The sequence below is a fragment of the Macaca nemestrina genome, chromosome 15 (assembly GCF_043159975.1).
Source record: "Macaca nemestrina isolate mMacNem1 chromosome 15, mMacNem.hap1, whole genome shotgun sequence".
NCBI lineage: Eukaryota > Metazoa > Chordata > Mammalia > Primates > Cercopithecidae > Macaca > Macaca nemestrina.
In genome coordinates this window covers 54,096,691-54,114,352 of record NC_092139.1, presented here as the reverse complement: position 1 = coordinate 54,114,352, position 17,662 = coordinate 54,096,691, and the positions used below count along the sequence as shown (strand labels likewise).

The 17,662-nt window shown below is 41.5% G+C and overlaps 1 protein-coding gene and 1 long non-coding RNA gene across 6 annotated transcripts in view; one reads left to right on the top strand and one right to left on the bottom strand.

Annotated features, from left to right (window-relative positions):
• Window positions 1-17,662, top strand: part of LOC105486802 (Ral GTPase activating protein catalytic subunit alpha 2) — a 318,021-nt gene that overhangs the window by 238,470 nt on the left and 61,889 nt on the right. The window lies entirely within an intron of this gene.
• On the bottom strand, window positions 556-16,290 carry LOC112427557 (uncharacterized). Its single transcript, XR_011613596.1, has 3 exons — window positions 16,101-16,290; window positions 2,809-2,930; window positions 556-2,647 (listed from the first exon to the last, which is right to left on the bottom strand). It is a non-coding gene; the product is annotated as an uncharacterized lncRNA (long non-coding RNA).

The following is a 17,662-nucleotide window of genomic DNA, read 5'->3' as shown; positions in this document are numbered from 1 at the left end:
GCTTCAAGCGATTCTCCTGCCTCAGCCTCCTGAGTAGCTGGGATTGCAGGTGCACGCCACCACACCCAGATAATTTTTTGTATTTTTGGTTGAGATGGGGTTTCACCATGTTGGCCAGGCTGGTCTCAAACTCCTGGCCTCAAGTGACCCACCTCGGCCTCCCAAAGTGCTGGAATTACAGGTGTGAGCCACTGCACTCAGCCCCTAAATTGTTAGGACTATCTTATCACTCATCTCCCATCCAGTACTAGCCGGGCCCGACCCTGCTTAGCTTCTGAGGTCAGACAAGATCAAGCGCGTTTGGGGTGGTATGTTTGCAGACATACCATTTTTCTTTATATTGTGCAATGCCAGTTTAATATGCAAATATGAGTATTTAGCTTATATATGGAATCACTGAAATTATGCAATTCATATTTCATAGCTTACACATGCATATATATTTTGTTCTTACCAGAAGAATGGGAACACCACACAAAACCAACTGAGTATTTCACTCTTTATGTGCACGTATTCTACCAATAGTCTGTACTATCAGTTTATTGATTAGCAAGAGAGGATTGACAGGAAAAGAGGCTATGCTTTTTCCTTTCCTTTATTGTCGCCATAAGTGGTCAGCTAATACAGGGAAGTAACACAACTATGAAGAGATATGATAGGGTTCCTTCGTGTTCATGTTTCTTGGGGCACTACTGCTTTCTTTCTGCGTTTTAAGCAAGTTCTGAATCAGGAGAGTGTGACTCCTCGGGGAGTCAGCTCCCATGAACACTCAACATAAAGGGAACACACTTCCCATGTGCAGATGTTCAGGTTTCGCGCCCATGAAGCCCTGCCTGCAGCCTGTCCCAAAACACCCCAGTACAAGGTGGGAATCTCTATTCCTGGGTGTTTATTAGAGTTGATTCCCTTCTTAAAGCCTGGCAGCATATCTGTTGGCAAAATCGTGTTGGCATATGAGCCAGGATCTGTTACTAAATAAAGCAGCTTGTATGAACAGCCCTACAAGAGAAGTTCATTTACAAGACAAAAACTTCTGAAAAGGAATTACTATTACCTTTTTCCCTGGGATCCTAGGTACAGTGGTGAGTGCCGACAAAGGGACATTTCTTTGTCAACTCAGACTGTTTTATATAGGCAGCCCTGTATCCCCATTTTGTTTCTGATATTTAGATTACACTTGTTAAGTAGAAAACATTGCCAAACTGCTCATTTCATCCAAATGTCGTTCACTTTCAAGGGATCAGAATGACTGTTTTATAACAAAGGACATGTTTAGTTGAGACCTTGTATAAATCTTTTAGAGAGAGGACATGCATAGCCAAAATTGAACCTGATGACAACTGAAGAAACAAGCCAATGAAATTACTTTGGAGTAGTTATTCTTATCTCTCTGTCCTCTCCCCAGCTAATTTTAACTGCCTTAAAATCGTGTCAGTTGGGATTCAGTTTTTATAATATTTAACTAGAAGTGGAAATGTGGGCAGTTACATATTAATTTTGTCCACTATGTTTAAGAAAACGCAATGTTTCTGATTAAGCTGAGGATAGGGGCATTGCTGGAGCAAATTTTCCCTTTGGGGGTCTTTATGAGAAGTAAATGCAGTTAGAATCAATATCAAAGGAGTTTTTATTTGGGGCCCCTTGGCTGAGTTAACAGTTGGAACTCTGCAGCAAAGGCACATAGAAGACTGAAAAATACCATTGTCTTACATGATTAAAAAAAAAATGTAAGCACAGTAGGGGTATCTTTGGAAAGCACCCTCAGGAACAGTTCATCCCAGCCCCTTTGTCCCTTCTGGGCTCTCCTGTGATGTCCTCTGCGGCCTAAATCAAATCTGTCAAGTGGAGCCTTCATCTTGTGGCCACTGCTTTTCTGAGTGATGAGAGCCAACTCACCTGCCATCTGCTTTTTCTATCCCTCATGGGCAATCAAAGAGCCTATTCCTGTGCCTAGAGGGTTGTAAATGGGAAGCTTGCCACATGTTGTGTTTACCATTCCCAAGCCAACTAAAGATTCCAAAATCAAATCGTGGTCAACTGATAGAAGTTTCCACAACCATTTGAGCCAAGGTTTTCATTGTCCTCATCAGATAACTTGTTTCAGGGAAAAGGTTGCCACACAATATGTAGTGTGCCCATTAGGAGGAGTTCACCCTGAATCAAACAGATGGTGGCTTTTTAAAATAAACGTCCACTTCAATAGAACAATAGTCTCAATGGCATTCACCATCCTTACTCACTGTAACTATCAGCATTTGATGGAGAGAACTGGACTGCCTAAGAAAAAATAATTTTCTATCTCGTTCTTTCACAAGTGGAATGTACTTTCATTTTCAGTTAACATATGTGTTTGATAGTACCAGAGTGTCTCTCTCTTAGACCCATAACTTTGGAATCTCATTGCTAATTTCTGCTACGAATTTTCACATCTTCAAAAATGACTCCTCTCCAAAGCTGTAACAACCTTGTTTCTTTCTTGTTCAGTGGGATCTTTGGTTCTTTTTCCTGGACAGATCTTTAATTTCTTCCATTCATCTCCATACATTTCAGAAAAGAAGTAAAATGGTACCATGTGTTCTGTTTTGCCAGGCATACAAAAAGAAGAGTTCAGAGGAAGAAATCACATATTCCCCTGGGTGGGTTGAGACTGTAAAAGGGAATGAGGAATTAGAGATTTTTTAATAAGGGGATTTTTATTAAAAACTTAAAATTATTCCTCTGAGAAAGAAAAAGGGGAGGCATGGAGGAGCAACCAATATAGCTGCACAAGGTTGCAGTCTCTGATGCGTTCGTAGTTAAAATACTCACATCAGATTCAAAGAGGAGCTCCTGACTCTGTAAATTAGCAGGTGGGCACTGTTAGCCAGTATCTCAATGACTTCCATCTTCTCTGTCACATCTCCTTCAAATGGGAAGGGACCGAGAAGTACCTGAGTGGATGAATTAAAACTCAAGTTGCTAAGAATACAGTCAATCGATCAATCAATGGCTCTTGCAAGTAAGCTCCAGACTTCAGGATCACCTGTATCTGGCTGTAGAACAAATGATCTCGGAACCATATGAAATATTTTTTTAGAAATCATGTAGAATAAAGGATATACCCAAAATTGGAAACAGGAAAATATTTTCTTTGTTTTCAAAAAGAATTAAAGGATGAATTTTGGAATGTTGCATGGATCCTTTGTAAAATTGTTAGACTAGGTTACTAAATAGCTTGTGAGCCTTCAGAAAAGAATATGTTGACAAAGAATAAGGTATCCCGAACACACTTCACTGTGTGTTTTATAGGGTTACTGTTTTCAGAGATTAGAGGAAGCATATACATCTTGATTTTGGTAAAATCTAAAATAAAATATTATTATCATCTGGCAGGTATAAGAGAGAAATATGGGCCCCTAAGAGTTGGGTGATTTCATTGTGGCCAAATCTAAAATGTATTAATTCATGGGCACCAGTCAGTGGGAAGCTTTGTGTGTTGTATGGTTTCGATGCCACAGCTTTGCCGTTAACCCCTCTTCCAGTCAAAAGTTTTTTCAGTAACTTTCACAAAGGTCTAAAACATGTTTATCAAGCCACCATTTGTAAGAAAGCTGAGAGGGTTAACTAATTTGACACGACGCAAAGTCACACATTAGGATTATCTCAAGAGATGAGAGACTTCCAGGCCCAAGCCAGCAAGATGAGGTTTAAGAGGGCAGAATGTAACATTATGTACTGAACTTTGGATAATCAGCTGCCTGAGTACAGGGGGAGGGTGATGTGGTTTCATAGCAGTCATTGTGAACAATGTCTGAGGATTTTGGTTGGCCACAGATTGGAGATGAGAGACGAGAGTGATGCAACAGCCAGCCACACCAGCATTCTCTTGAGACTTCTGCATAGGAAACATGAGGTCCAATCACAGGACCTACGGCCTGTGCTGCAGCCTCAGGGAGCATCCAAAGGTGGTGTTCTGCCCTGGGGCCACATTTTAAAAGGGACCTCGACCAACCCAGAGCCAATCCAGAGAAACTGTAACCAAATGGGGAGCATTAAAACCAAGAAGTAATTGTTTCAGGAGTCTGAGAGGTTTTATAAGAGGATATCAGTCTGCAGAACTGTGACCAGTGAATAGAGGCAACCAAGAAACAGCTTTATCTCAATGTCGAGTCAAACATTCAAAAACCAGAGTGGGCAGACCAGCTGCCAGCACACCATATCTAGCCCACAGATGGGCTTTGTTTTAACTGCAGTTGTCCTCCTCACATTACCAAAAACCTAAACTAAAAATTGAGTTTGTCAGCCATGCTGAAAAATTGGGAGAGTTTGTATTTTTTAAAAATCTAAACTTTTGTTGACTTCTCTTGAAGAATCAGAATATCTGACCCAACAGGGCCTTCCTTCTACAGACAACAATCAGTCTCTCCACAGAATATGTGCTGTCCTGGTCACCACAGACCCTCCTGGTGTCTCCCCAGTGCTCAGGCCTGGTACCAGGCACCACCACCATGGCACCCACCATTTGGTCTCTCTGAGTTGGTGACAGGGCTAATGGGCCAAGCAAGTAAAACAGTGCCTGTTCCTTAGTGAAAGCCCAGCAAGCATTACCTGCAGTTGTTTTATATTATCAGCCTGGCCCTTGCAAATACTGGAGTTTCAAACCTCTGCTGTAAAAACTGGAACCACCCAACTGTGGAGTTAGGCCTCAGAAAATATTTCCTTTTTTACATTGTAGGTGTTAAAATAGAGGCTGGTAGAGTACCCTCCATTCAGTGCTCTGCAGAAGGCCCTCTTCTGTGTGAAAGGCTGGCTGCCTGGGTTGGGAGCTGCCCTCCACTCTTGGTACATGGAAATGAGGCCCGTGAGAAGTGTGAAGGTGCAGGAGAAATCTCGAGAGAAGGCGGTACACTCTGCTATTTTTGCTGTAGAGTGACATCTCACTGTTAGAAAAACGACCATCCCTTCAGAAGTTATTCTCAACCTCACAGCCTGTGAAGAAACGAGGCTGATGCTCCATCTAGGGGAATATCAAGAACAGCCTCATTCTTCCTTCTTCCTCTCTTGCCCTCCTCTCTCAGCTCCTTCCTCAGTGGGTCACTGCATCTCACTGCCAGCCATCATGGGGAGCATGCTGCTTCCCACTGGGATGACCCCTAACCTGGGAGTCCCCTCTCAGCCACTCTGCTATGCCCTACCCTTCACACGGCCCTTGAGGCCCTCCTGTTCCAAGGACCCCCCTCCCTCCTATAGCCATCTCCACTCTGACTCACTGCTTGCCAGCCTGGGCCTTCTCTGTTCTCTGTCTCAGATGTGGCTCTCCAGCAGTGCTGGCTTTCCCAGTGGGGGCCTTGTTTCCATTCTGCTGCTGTCCCCTAGTATATTATGAGTGTGTGTGTGTGTGTGTGTGTGTGTGTGTGTGTGTGTGTGAAGGCCTGCTGGGGGAGGGATGAAGCTGAAGAGTAATTTGGTAAGAAATATTTTGGAAAACAGAAGCCAAAAGTAAATCATATTTTATAAAATGACACTTTTTCAAAATTGAAAACCTTAATTGCCCAAGGCGAAATAGAACCTTAGGACTAGAATATGTATGCATATGTGTATATATATATACACACACACACACACATTAACTCCCTCTTTTCCATTTTTGAATGTTTAGTTTACAGCTGGATCCTGAACACTTAAAATAGCACCTGACACATAGTAGGAACTCAAAAATAAATAGGATTCAAGAGGAAGCAAATAATTTTTACCGAAAAATTGGATTTTGTGGTTTTTTCTTCTTACTGGGTGTTTTGTGCATATTTTTATTGTGCGCTAAATACTCATTCTAACATCACCCCAAAGTTATTGAAGGGCATTTCTATGGGAATCGTGGCAATTAGAATGGTAACTTCGTATTTGATTTGAAATTGACAGAATCTTATCGAGATCGCTATAAAGGAAGTGATCCCATTTTCTTAGAGCCATAAGTTTATTTAGTTCGTTTTTGAGAGAGAGATTGAATTCAAACATTGTTAGAGTCAGAAACCTTGCAGACAAGAAGGAAGTGGGAGGGAAATGTAATGTACCTTCAAAGCCTTGGCCTCCTGAGAAAGGAGTGACTCTCTAGACCTGGGTCAGAAAGAAGTGAATTTCAGTGTCAGAGTCCATTTATAAATCCTGGGTACCTAGTTGTGGGTTTTTGTTTTTTTTCTAACTGTTAATTGTATGCAAATTGTATACACATAAATAAAACGGGCTTGTAATGCCTAAAGGAAGCTCTCCACAGCTCTGAGACTTGGAGCGGGCGGGCCTTGGCTGCGCATGCAAATACTGACAGCTGAAGTCACTTGTTGGAAAGTCCGCAAACTCTGGTTACAGCTGCATTTGTCAGTAGCTTTAAGGGAAGTGTAATCAGCCAGAGGGATTAATTTGCATCTCAATTAGAAAAGAGTCTGGAGGAAGCACTAGGGTCTGTTGCGGGAAGGTTGTGGAAGAAATCTCACCAAGCACAAAAGCCTCCTGGCGCTTCGTCCTCCAGCTGAGTGGAGGACAATATCTGAGGTTTCGTTTCCATAGGGACCAGAAGCCTGCTGGGCCCCAGAAGAATCTCGGGTTTGCACCGTAATCATTTGGTCATGATGACACAAATTCCACTGTTGTTCCCAAATACATTTTTGCTATTAGAAAGCTGTTAGAAAAGTGGAAATGGTCGTCATATCAAAAGCATGCAAGAGGGTATTTGCTGACCCGACTTACCTTTTTCATAGTGCTGCTAGGGTTGCTAAGCATTTAACATTTATTAATGTCTGAGTATTCAAAGAGCAAAAGGTCATTCGATAAATGACAATATTTCTTTAGCATTCAGATGGTTACTTTGGGATGACAGAGCTTCAAAGGGAGCCATTATTCCTGATTCTTCAACACTTTTCGACAATAGGCAAACAAGATTATAAATTTTAAAATACAGGCAAGGAAGAGACATGGAATCTTCTGGCCATGAAGCACAGAAAAAAGTCTGGCCATTACAGGACTTTTTATAATCCTAATGAATCCTAATAAAATCTTAATCTCTTTTTAAAATTATTAATTTTCCTTTTAAATATTATCTAGTCATTTCACAGGCTTTGATACTTATATCAGATGGGTCCTTTGTTTTCAGAGGAGTTCTTAATATTATCAAAAGCGGGTACAAAGCCTGGTGAGATCTAAAGCTGTCTGAACCATTTATCCATGCCAAATCACTAAGACTCAACCAGGAAGGCGCACCCTTGGCATTTTTGGAAGAAGACTTTTATTTCAGGTTTATTTTGTTCTCTCTTAAATAGTTAATTCATTGGCCGCAGTTTCAAAGTGAGAAAACAAACAAAAAACCGTGAGGGAAAAAACAAAACAAAAACTGAATCCTACATTATAAACTGTTGACTACAAACTGAATTCTTTAAAAAAAAAAAAAAAATCAGGATTTTAAGCCCATCCGCCTATTCTGGAAAGGGAAGGGAACAAGTTTCCTAAAGACAATCTCTTCTAGTGCCCACAGACTGAAATAACACATTGCAGCGAGACATCAGAACCTCTTAATCCAACATTAATCAAATTTCAGTTTACTAATTATCAGTCCCATTTTGAAAGGAACAGAATGCCATAAACAGCATCCACAGAACATTTAGTAGACTCTGGGATTATAAGCAATATTTTGAAAGTGAGACTTTCTGTTATTCAAATCTCTGAAAAGGATAATACATGCCTTATTAGAATAAGAGACGTTGCAAAGCCAAAGAAGGACAAAGCAGGCAAGTCCAAATGGTGGTCCCTTCTGTGCAGAGTCTGCCCTGGTGTATGCAGTGAACTCCCAGCAGGTTTCCGTGCTGGAGTAATTTGCAACACACTCAAGTAAATTTTTAAATCAAAGCAGAATACTTTTTTGGTAATCTGGGGGTGAGTATGACCCAAATGCCATCATGTTAGCCTTGAAAGGGTGTCCTTTCTGTTTTACCAGGGAGGAATTTTACCAAACTCTAAAAGGGGTACTTCGAATTTTGTGCTTCAGATGCATTTCTGAGGCCCTGTGGTTTGAAAGCCTTTGATAGAGACCACTGGGGCCAGGGTGGGGGAAGGAAGGATGCTGCAGGGTTCCGTGCTAGTGCCCACTCGCTTTTCTTCTCTGTGATGATCAGGTGTCCCATGTGCCAGCCACTGCGGAGTCCAGATGCACTTTAATGTTTACATTGTGTTTTGCACATGCCTTTAACACATTCAACTTGAGAAGTGCACAGCTGCTTTAGTTTCCAGTAAGATAGCATGTCCCCAAAATGCCACAGTATTTTCAATAGCCAACTCTTGGGTGATTTCTCATTATTCCTTAGAAAACCTACATCTGATATTCTGTATGTTTAAATGGTCTTTTTGTAACTCTTTTCATCGGAATCACAAAAATGAAATGCTACAATGTTTAGTGGCTTATAATTTTTATCTTTCTTTAGCTTATTTTTTTCTAATGCTTTATTTCAGTCTTCAATCTTCCTCTTTGGTCCCAGGATATAAAAGAGCACAGAATATGTTGTCCCTCTGCCTTGTCCACTTGTTTAAACTCTCCAGCACAAAGCTTTGGTCCTTAATCCACCAACATCAATGAAGGGGCTGCCTCCTGAAAACTCAGGGTCTGCTTGTCATGGAACAAGCCAGCCCTTAAGATGCCAAGTCCCTTTGGTTCTCCCTTCATTTGCCTATGAAGTGGGATGTGAGTATATCAGTGCATCCCGGCTTTGAGGCAGATGTATGCCTGGAAGTGCAAAGTCTCATACCTCCACAAAGGGTAGGGCAGGCTTGCTGGCTGATGGGATTCTGAATTTATAAGCAGAGTTCCAGAATTCCCCCAGGGCCTACTTTTCAAAGGCAAATTAGTATGTTTGCAACTTGATCCCTGGGCAACTTTTGACAGTTGTTCTAAGAATAATAAAACAGATGGACAGAATAGATTTTGGGGTCTCCATCCAAACTGCCATCCTCAGTGGAATTTAAAGAAGGCATAGAGCTGATGGAGAGAGCTGCTGCTGCTTACTATCATGCTCTGCCTTTAACATCCAAGAGCCATAGCTTTCTCCCAGAAGATGGCAACTGTCATCGCATTACATTTGCCTGCTGAGAGTTCAGCTTAGCTGTGATACGTGTTTTCTTCCCACCTTTGAAATTAAAAGAATTGAACTTAGTTAAATTGAATTTATACTCCAAAAAAACCAATGTTAATAAGAATATCAGTAAAAATGTAAGTTAGTTTTAAATTTAAGGAGTATTTTCATAGAATTTTTAACCCCTATAAAAAGAAGAGCCTCTTTAGAATGTCTCAGAAATACCATTTACTCATTGATTTAGAAAAATAGAAGGTATGCCTCTTTAACAGGATAAACATTCTTTGCTTATAATGACATACGCACATCAGAAGACTACATCAGAAAACAGCATCTAAATTATTTGAATAAAAAAAAACAGATTAGTTTTGTACTTGTGCTCTATAATTTTGTCAAATGCATATAATTTGTGCAGAAAGTTTGATGAAGGAAAGCACTTCACATAAACCACTCCATTTTTTATAGAATTTTAGCCTAAGTGTGGGTTTCAGCTCAGATTGGGATGAGATGCGCTTTCCTTTTAACTTACATTGGCTTTCTCTGACATAAATTTCCAGACTCTGATTCCATGCTCTTTTTCTCTGGATAAATCTGTCCAGTGATCACTTTTTAGGTCATCAAGATTCAATAAGGTAGCAGGTCAGCCATGCTTTGGAGTTCCAGAGCTGCCGTGTGCTGTCAGAGCTAGTATGCCCATGTGTGTGCATGAGCTGAACAGCCAGTTTCCTCAGTGAGTTTGTTCTGTAGACCAATTATTTAGCTCAAATGTCCCTGACAATAACTCAGTAGGATAGTAAACATGTTTTGTTTGTTTTTTAATTTAGAGGAAACATAAAGCAATGTAAAACTTTTTTCTACGTCAGTTACGCCATGTAACACCATAACACTGGACCCTTATGGTCAAGTCTTGGTTCTCAGTGAGAAGAGTTCTTGCACAGAAGAGTTTGGGAATATTCTCTTTGCTTCATGGCAGCAATTTTACTACAAGTCCCAGATAAATTTTAAAGTATGTCTTGTTTATTGTCATGCCCAGCTTAGCAGGTAACATGTCATAGCTGACCTCTGAGAGACCTTGGGTTTTGATGTTAGTTTAAATTAAATAATAACTTAGTTTTTTGGCTTTGAATACTTTACCTCTGTCAGTTTCCTTACAGTAAAATGAGGAAAATAATCGCTCCCAGACAGATTATTATAAGGATATATGGAATGAAGTATATGTAAATATAAGACTGAAGAATGAATGAACAGATGAGCTGATGGATGCAGCAGTGTAGAGGAGGGCCTGGCCCCTCGCTTGTTCTCCCAGCTCCCACTAGGAGAACATCTCAGGGCCCAGACCCTGCCACATGTGCCGTGGTAAATCAGGGTGGCCATGCTTCCGTGTTCTTCTTGCAGCCAACATCGGTATGGCTGTGACAAGCACTGTAGTGGGCAGGCAGAGGTGAGTGGCCTCAGGGGGCTTCATGGCCAGAATGGATTATAACTGTGACATAGGGTAGGATGTGGCCCATGCTCTGGGAGGGGCCTGTGGTCAGTGCCTAGTGAGTATTTGTTGAGTCACTGAAACACAAGATAAAAGAAAGAGAATCAGAGGGTCATGGGAGCTCGAAGGGGAAAGAATATTTCTAGCTGCTGCTGCAAATCATTCACATATTTTTGTGTACCTCTCATTAGTTCATGTGTGTGTCATCTACAACTTGATAGGTGGGAAATGTCATAACTTTGTTAATTTGTTTGTTTTACAAAACGATACTCGTACGCCGATTATAATTTATTGCATCAGTGTCCATGCCCTATTCCAAGGAGCAAAGGCATTTTTTCAGGGAGCAATCACCCTCTCGGTTACTATGTAATTCACTGATTTTACTCACACCATGCCCCCTGCATGAGGGCAGAGATTTCTGTCTGTTTTGTTCACTGGTGCCTCCAAACATGAGAGTGGAAATATTTAACAGTGGGTACATAAGGGCACCAGTTGGGCACTGACCAGGACGCCAGCCATGTGGGTGTTTTCCAGGTGAATACCAACCCTGGATGTAGCCTCAGCACCTGCTGCAGAGTAAATATTTTTTCAGTGAGTACACGCTGAATGAACGAATTCAGCTCCTTGTCATCACAGAAAAGGTCACCAAATTTAGAACATTTGTCTTTCCGTAAAAAAGAAAAATGAGTAACTCATCTTTATGTTCAACTTTCAGCTTTTATAAAGTCTTTCCTGTGAGATAAATGGCAAACTTGTGTGTGCGACAAAAGATTTCCATGGTCATGCCCTGCCTCAGGACAGTAAATTGTAAAGATAATATGATTTGTAAGTTAATAAAGTTCAACACTTCAGTTTGGAGGCTCATGTAAACCATGGTACCTCACCCTGTGCTGAAAGTGAATGAGGGTTCTACTGGCAGCCCCTCCCTCCCTCTCCTTCTCTTTCTTAGTACAGCTCATACATTGAACCTGACCTGGAACAGTCTGATAGATGACCTAGCAAGAAGGGTGCAAGCGTCAGGCCACATGTTAAATTTCAGTAAAGCTTGAGTTCATCATTTGAGATAAAAAGATAAATATTAATAGAAGTCCTAACATTGTCTTCTCACATGAGAGTCTGCAAACTTACAAAATTAAGCATAATGATTTTTGCAAGAGCCGGACGTGATGTGGCAAGTTCCAGCTATTCAGGAGGTGGGAGGATCACTTGAGTCCAGGAGTTCAGGCTGTAGTGCAATATGATTGTGCCTATGAATAGCCTCTACACTGTAGCCTGAGCAACGTAACATATGCAGACACTGTCTCAAAAAAAAAAAAAAAAAAGAAAAAGAAAAGAAACTTTATAAAGATTTTTGCAGAGATTTTTAAAGGCAAAATGGTGGAAGGAGGCTCTTCCATGGTTCTATGGGTTGACTGGGCTCAGCTGGGTGGTTCTTACCCAGGCTCTCTCACATCTGGCACCTGCACTGGCATAGCTGGAACAGCTTGGGGCTGGCCGGATATCCGTGGCTCAGCAGCCCCTCCACTTGCCTAGCCTGGGTCTTCTCACAGCAGTCAGGCTTCTGACATGGCTGCTACAGGCTCCAGAGATCCAGGTGGAGGTGCCAGCTTCTTCACAGTATCACTTTGGAAGTCTCAGAACTGTTTAGCCACAGCAGGTCACAAGGCCAGCCTAGATTCAAGGGAGGAGAGTGAGCCTGTTGTGAGGTAAGCAGCAGCCTGCCTGTCCAAGGAGGGCCACAGGCCAACGGACATTTCTCTGTCTTCCACAGCTGGTATAGCACTGACCACACTGGGTCGGGGGCTCACTACGAGGCGTGTGCCCCACCACTGGTCAGCAAACTCCTTAAAGGCAAAGCTATGTGTCATTCATCTTTCAGTCTCCAGCATCTAACATCATAAGAAGTCAGTAGATGTTAGTTGGATTAAAATCAGTTATGCAAACATTTTAAGGAATTTCTAATTAGGGGAAAGTAGACTCTAGTGCCATTTATGTAATTACACCACAGGATGTCTTTACAATGTGCATGGGAGGAAATGACTTAATATGGATACTGAAAAGATAACTGATTTAAATAATGACTTCTTAATCCAGAGAGTTAAATCATAAAAGCAATAGAGTTCTTTCTGTTCCCATGTCCACAGAAGCAAGTGTTTAAAGCGTGCATTTTGTTCCTGCTACACTTGATTTCCTTGGGCTCCTTATTTTCACTTTAACGTGGTCTCATGAATCCTAATTTTATATTGCTTTCAAAAATCATGAGTTTTGATGTACCTCATAATTGTATTTGACTTTTTAGATGAGTTTATGTCTTTGTGCCTTGGAAGTTGTCTCCCTCAAAATCTTTTGAAAATCTTATAAATTGTATCATTGAGATTTCTTTAAGGAGAATGTCAGTTTGGGCCAATTTTTTAATGTTTTGCTTTAAGTAGGGGGAGGCGTCAACTTTTAGTGGGGAAGGGATTGTGTATTTTATAGTAAGAGCCGGCCTGATGGCTCTGGTGAACTTCTCAGACGCTGGAGGAACATTCTTACAGATGTATCCACATTGCTCTGACAGCTTCTTAACATGACCGTTGGCAGTCCTCTGTGGCAGTGGTTTGTCTGTCATGCCTTGGAGGACCGTAGGAATGCCTTTCCTAGGCTTCTGTTTCGTGTGTTTTTTAAACAGCCAGAGATTTCACATGGCATCCTTGGGTCTCGTGACCAGCTGACAGGAGAGGAGGTGGTGGTGACTTTACAGCCTTTGGCCCAATCCCCCAGCTCTTTAGTATTTCTGTGCATGTTACAGTAACTCATGGGCGATGTGAAGGAGTGCCACCCCGCATTTGGAACCACGGCCTTCTGCCAGAGCAGATCAATACTTGAGCTGTCTGTCTCTAGCGCTCACCTTCCTTTCACACAGCGAGACCCTTCTGCAGGCAGCGATCGATAGCTCTAATCCGCTGCAGCCTGCAGCAAGTCATGCGAGGCAGAGCACTTAGGTGGCATTACACGGGACTGTGGAGGCAGCAGTTCTGGGGCTTAGATTCGTAACACCCTTCCTAGGGACACATTCTATTTGTAATGTGTACTTTTAATAATCTCTGCCGTGGATCACCATTCCTCTGAAACTTGATTCAGGGAAATGGACATGTGTTTGTGTTTGTGTTTGTATATGCATGTGTGAATTACAGACAGATATTCATTCCCTTCTCAGACTTTGTAGCAGCCCTCCCTGTGTAGTGCTGCTGCAGACCATCACTGCGTCACTACACATCTGGGCAGTTTTGTCTACTCTTTTGCTTTGTGCTGTAATTATTTCTAGTCTGGGTATTTTTAAAACATTAAAACTTTAAATATATATATATTTGAAATCCCAGTAACTGAAGAGCATTCTTACTCTAGCATGTGCTTTCCCACAAAACATCATTAGAAGACAATGAACACTGGATGTCACTACCATCTTTGAATGACTGTGACCAAGTGAGACGCTGGAGAGTGAAGATCTGTCTTTCCCCGGACCACTGAGACCAAAGGAGCCTCCGCCTAGGGATTAGCTTTGGAACTAACCCTGTGGCATCCTTGGAAGGCAGAGTAGGGAGTTAGAAAAATCTCCTTCGGTTCTTTACCTGGTCTTCCAATCCTCATTCCATTTCCATATCTAGTTATCTTTGTTTTGTCTGTGGACTTCAGGATACAACATAAAGTTAAAGGCTGATCTAAAGAAAGCGAATATGTGGGAGACAAGTCTGAACCAGGGTTTCCGGCCGCTGTTGTGTGCTAGTCCTACAAGGAGCAGGCAGCAGTGGCCAGTAGAGCCAAGGGTGTAATGCCTGCTGTGTGCGAGAGCCTCAGCAGCTGCCTGCCCGTCAGAGAGGACTGGTTTCCAAATTCAGACATGCTTGAACTCATTAGTGAATGACACACTGTATTTTACACAAAGGTCTCTCCTGGGATGTAATCTTTGTTTTGAGCTCTGTGGCCTTTTAAACTCTGTGCTGATCATCTCACCTTTAAGGCCACTTTCACTGATCTGTGCCTCACAGGCCACTGCGTCCTTTCCATTTGTCACAGAGTACAGATATCACCTTCGGAGAACCCCTTAAGTTGAGCTTAGCTCACGGGAAAACTTCTGAGAAACAAGTTTTTTTCCAAGAACCAGGTAGTTCTCTCTCATATTTACACACATCCTGCCCTACAATACAGAGGTGCAAGGTGCATTTGTTGCTGGAGATGATCATTCAGTAAAGTGTCTTTTACTTGGGGCTTAAAAAAATCTTGACAAAAAATAATCAACTGATTCTGATAATCTGATCATCTCATTCATATTCCTAGACACCAATTCTAGAAACTCCAAAAGCATTTTTTCCGTTAGTATACTCATTCATTCAACAAAATACCCATCGGCCATTTCCTGTATGCCAGGCACTGTAGTGTTGCTGTGGGTGCACAATGGAAGGCACAGTGCCCACTCTGGAGGGACTCTTTGTTAAATACAGAGCACATTAGGGAAGAGAGCAGTGCACAATTTCCTCATGGCTGTGATGCAGAGTGCAGCCTGGAGCCCCAAGGCATCCCATGGAGGACCTGTGACCTGGCAATTGGAGGGTGAATAGGTGCCACAGGGACTTGATGGAAGAAAGGAGCGTTCAGAAAAAGTAAACAACTTTCAACAGAAAAGAGCCTTTGGTAAACCTGGAACCATCAAGAAACTTAGTGATCTTGGAGCTTCAGATGCTGCTAGGAACCCAAACCCACCCCCTGCAGTAATCAGACTGGGATACACAGCACCCAGATGTGCACACATCACTCCCTCCACTTCTTATCGCTGTCTCATCTCACTATGTCTGCGAGACACCTTCCCACATCCCATGCCATAGATCCCTCACTCATTAGGAGATGTGCTGCTGTGTTATGTTGTGTGAGAAGAAGACCAGGAGGTGAAGCTGCTTGGAGTTGTACTCTTGGGTCACCTGGAGAGTCATCTGTTTACTTAGTTGCACCATTCTTTGTTCTGTCCCAGGCACTAAGAGCCTCACATATTTTATTCAGTTATTAATCCTATCAGGAAGGCACAATTATGATCCTATTTTAATATATTGTGCAAATACAGTGCAATGTCTTAAAACAACACAATCTATTATGTCACAAACTTTTTTGTATTTAAAAAATATAGTTGAGGGAACAGAAGCCCAGAAAAGTTAAATAACTTGCCTGAGGCCACACAGTTTTGCGAGTGGTAACCAGGACCTGAACCAGCAGCAGCTGCTCCACTTGTGCCATCAACTCACCGCTTCCCACCACCCCAGTGCCTGGTCAACACCTCTCCATCAGGACCCAAAGATGCCTGTGGAATTTTACATGCATTTCAGTGCAACTTTTTAAAGCATGTTGAATCTGTTGGTTGGATTTGTAACTTGTGATTTACAGCTGATTTTGATAAGCCGCAAATGCCAGTATCATGTTTTAATGAGACTGAAGGCATGAACGAGCAGATTCTACTCTTGAGGCTGTTGTGGGAACACGCCGGCCGACATTGCACTCACCCCTCTGAAGGCCGGCATTGTCGCCAGGCTCATTAGCATCCACGCTCCTCGCTGGGCCGTTGCCGCTTGCTAGCTTACCAGCTGTTCCTGCTGCTCCGTACAATGTCGGATGTGTTCAGCTCACTGGGTTCCTGTCCTCGCCGCCGGGAGGAGACAGCCCTTCCGCTGGGGATACCCACGTGGCTGCCTGTCAGCGGTGGCACCGAATAAAGTAATAGGCCTTCGCATGGCATATGGTGTCTGGATTCGTACAAGATGCAAAACTCTTCTGCAGCTAATGCACGATGACTCATAGCATTGCTAATTTTTCAAACAAAAGCTGACTTCCACACCCACACTTTTAACCCCTCCAGCTAAAAACTCTTGGGTTGCAAAGCTCTAGAATGGTGACTTTTGGGTCACCATATACAATTTGTTATACTTATTGAAAGTGTATGAAACGACTTGCTTTACTTTGGATTGAAGTTATTTTAAATTTCTATTTTAAATTTATTTCCTCTCTATATGGGGAATTTTTAAGCTTTTAACTTTCTATTTCTTTTTACGTTGGAAGAGTCTAAACAGTTTGATAGATTTACTTTAAAAGCTGTTATTAGAAAATCGGTCAGAAGGCACTATATTAGTTGAACACTTGTAATTGTTTAGTAGAAGTAAACTTTCTCTTAAAAGCTTCATAGAAACTACTGCCTAATACTCTCATCAATTTAGGTGTGAAGCATTTCGTGCTCACATTATAGTATTTTAAAGCTATAAGAGAATGTTGATTCTTTTGTGGAATATGATTTTGCACAGTCTCTTCTGGTATACTAAATAAAGCCCATTTAAACAACCAAATTCTGGCAACAGAAATTTAGATTATAAATTTATATTAAAATGGCCATTTTTCAAACTAGAAAATAAACACATGGGATCTTCTAAAAGAATGTCCCTCCTAAACTTTGGATCAGTTGTGCTAATAGATAGCTACATTCAATCTGAGACTTTAAGTCCTAAAATAAGGCAGTTATTTGCATTTACACAATTTGGCCTCCTTTTGAAGTAGTGATCAAAATATTGGTTCTTTTATAAATAACCTTTTATTGAACATTTTATTTAAACATTTCAGAGTCAAGAATTCCCATCATAAAATGATTAGGCAGTTTCTAATTATGGATCAGTAAGTGTTTTGTAGTCAGTCTGGCACATGAGCACTTTTGCAATCAGAATTTGGCAAATGTATGAATTTATAAAGGAACTTCAACCTAGGAGGGTAATACAGATTTTTTAAAAAATAGATTACTTTTTGGAAGCCCAAAAGATGTCTTTCGGGGAACAGGCTAGAGACTCAGAATTGGTGGTTTCATTTTGGTTTCATGTTTAAGTCAAGTTTTTGCTTTCTGATCTACAGATACGAATTCAAATGCACATCTAACTTATAAAGGGCATTCTATTCTCTGAAAATGAAATTTAAAAATATAAAATTTCTAAATAGGCCTTACTTTCTATATTCCAGTTTTGATGCCATTTTTCAAGCACACTCTCTAATTTTGCTCTTTGCCATTGGAAATAAGCTGGTGTGTATT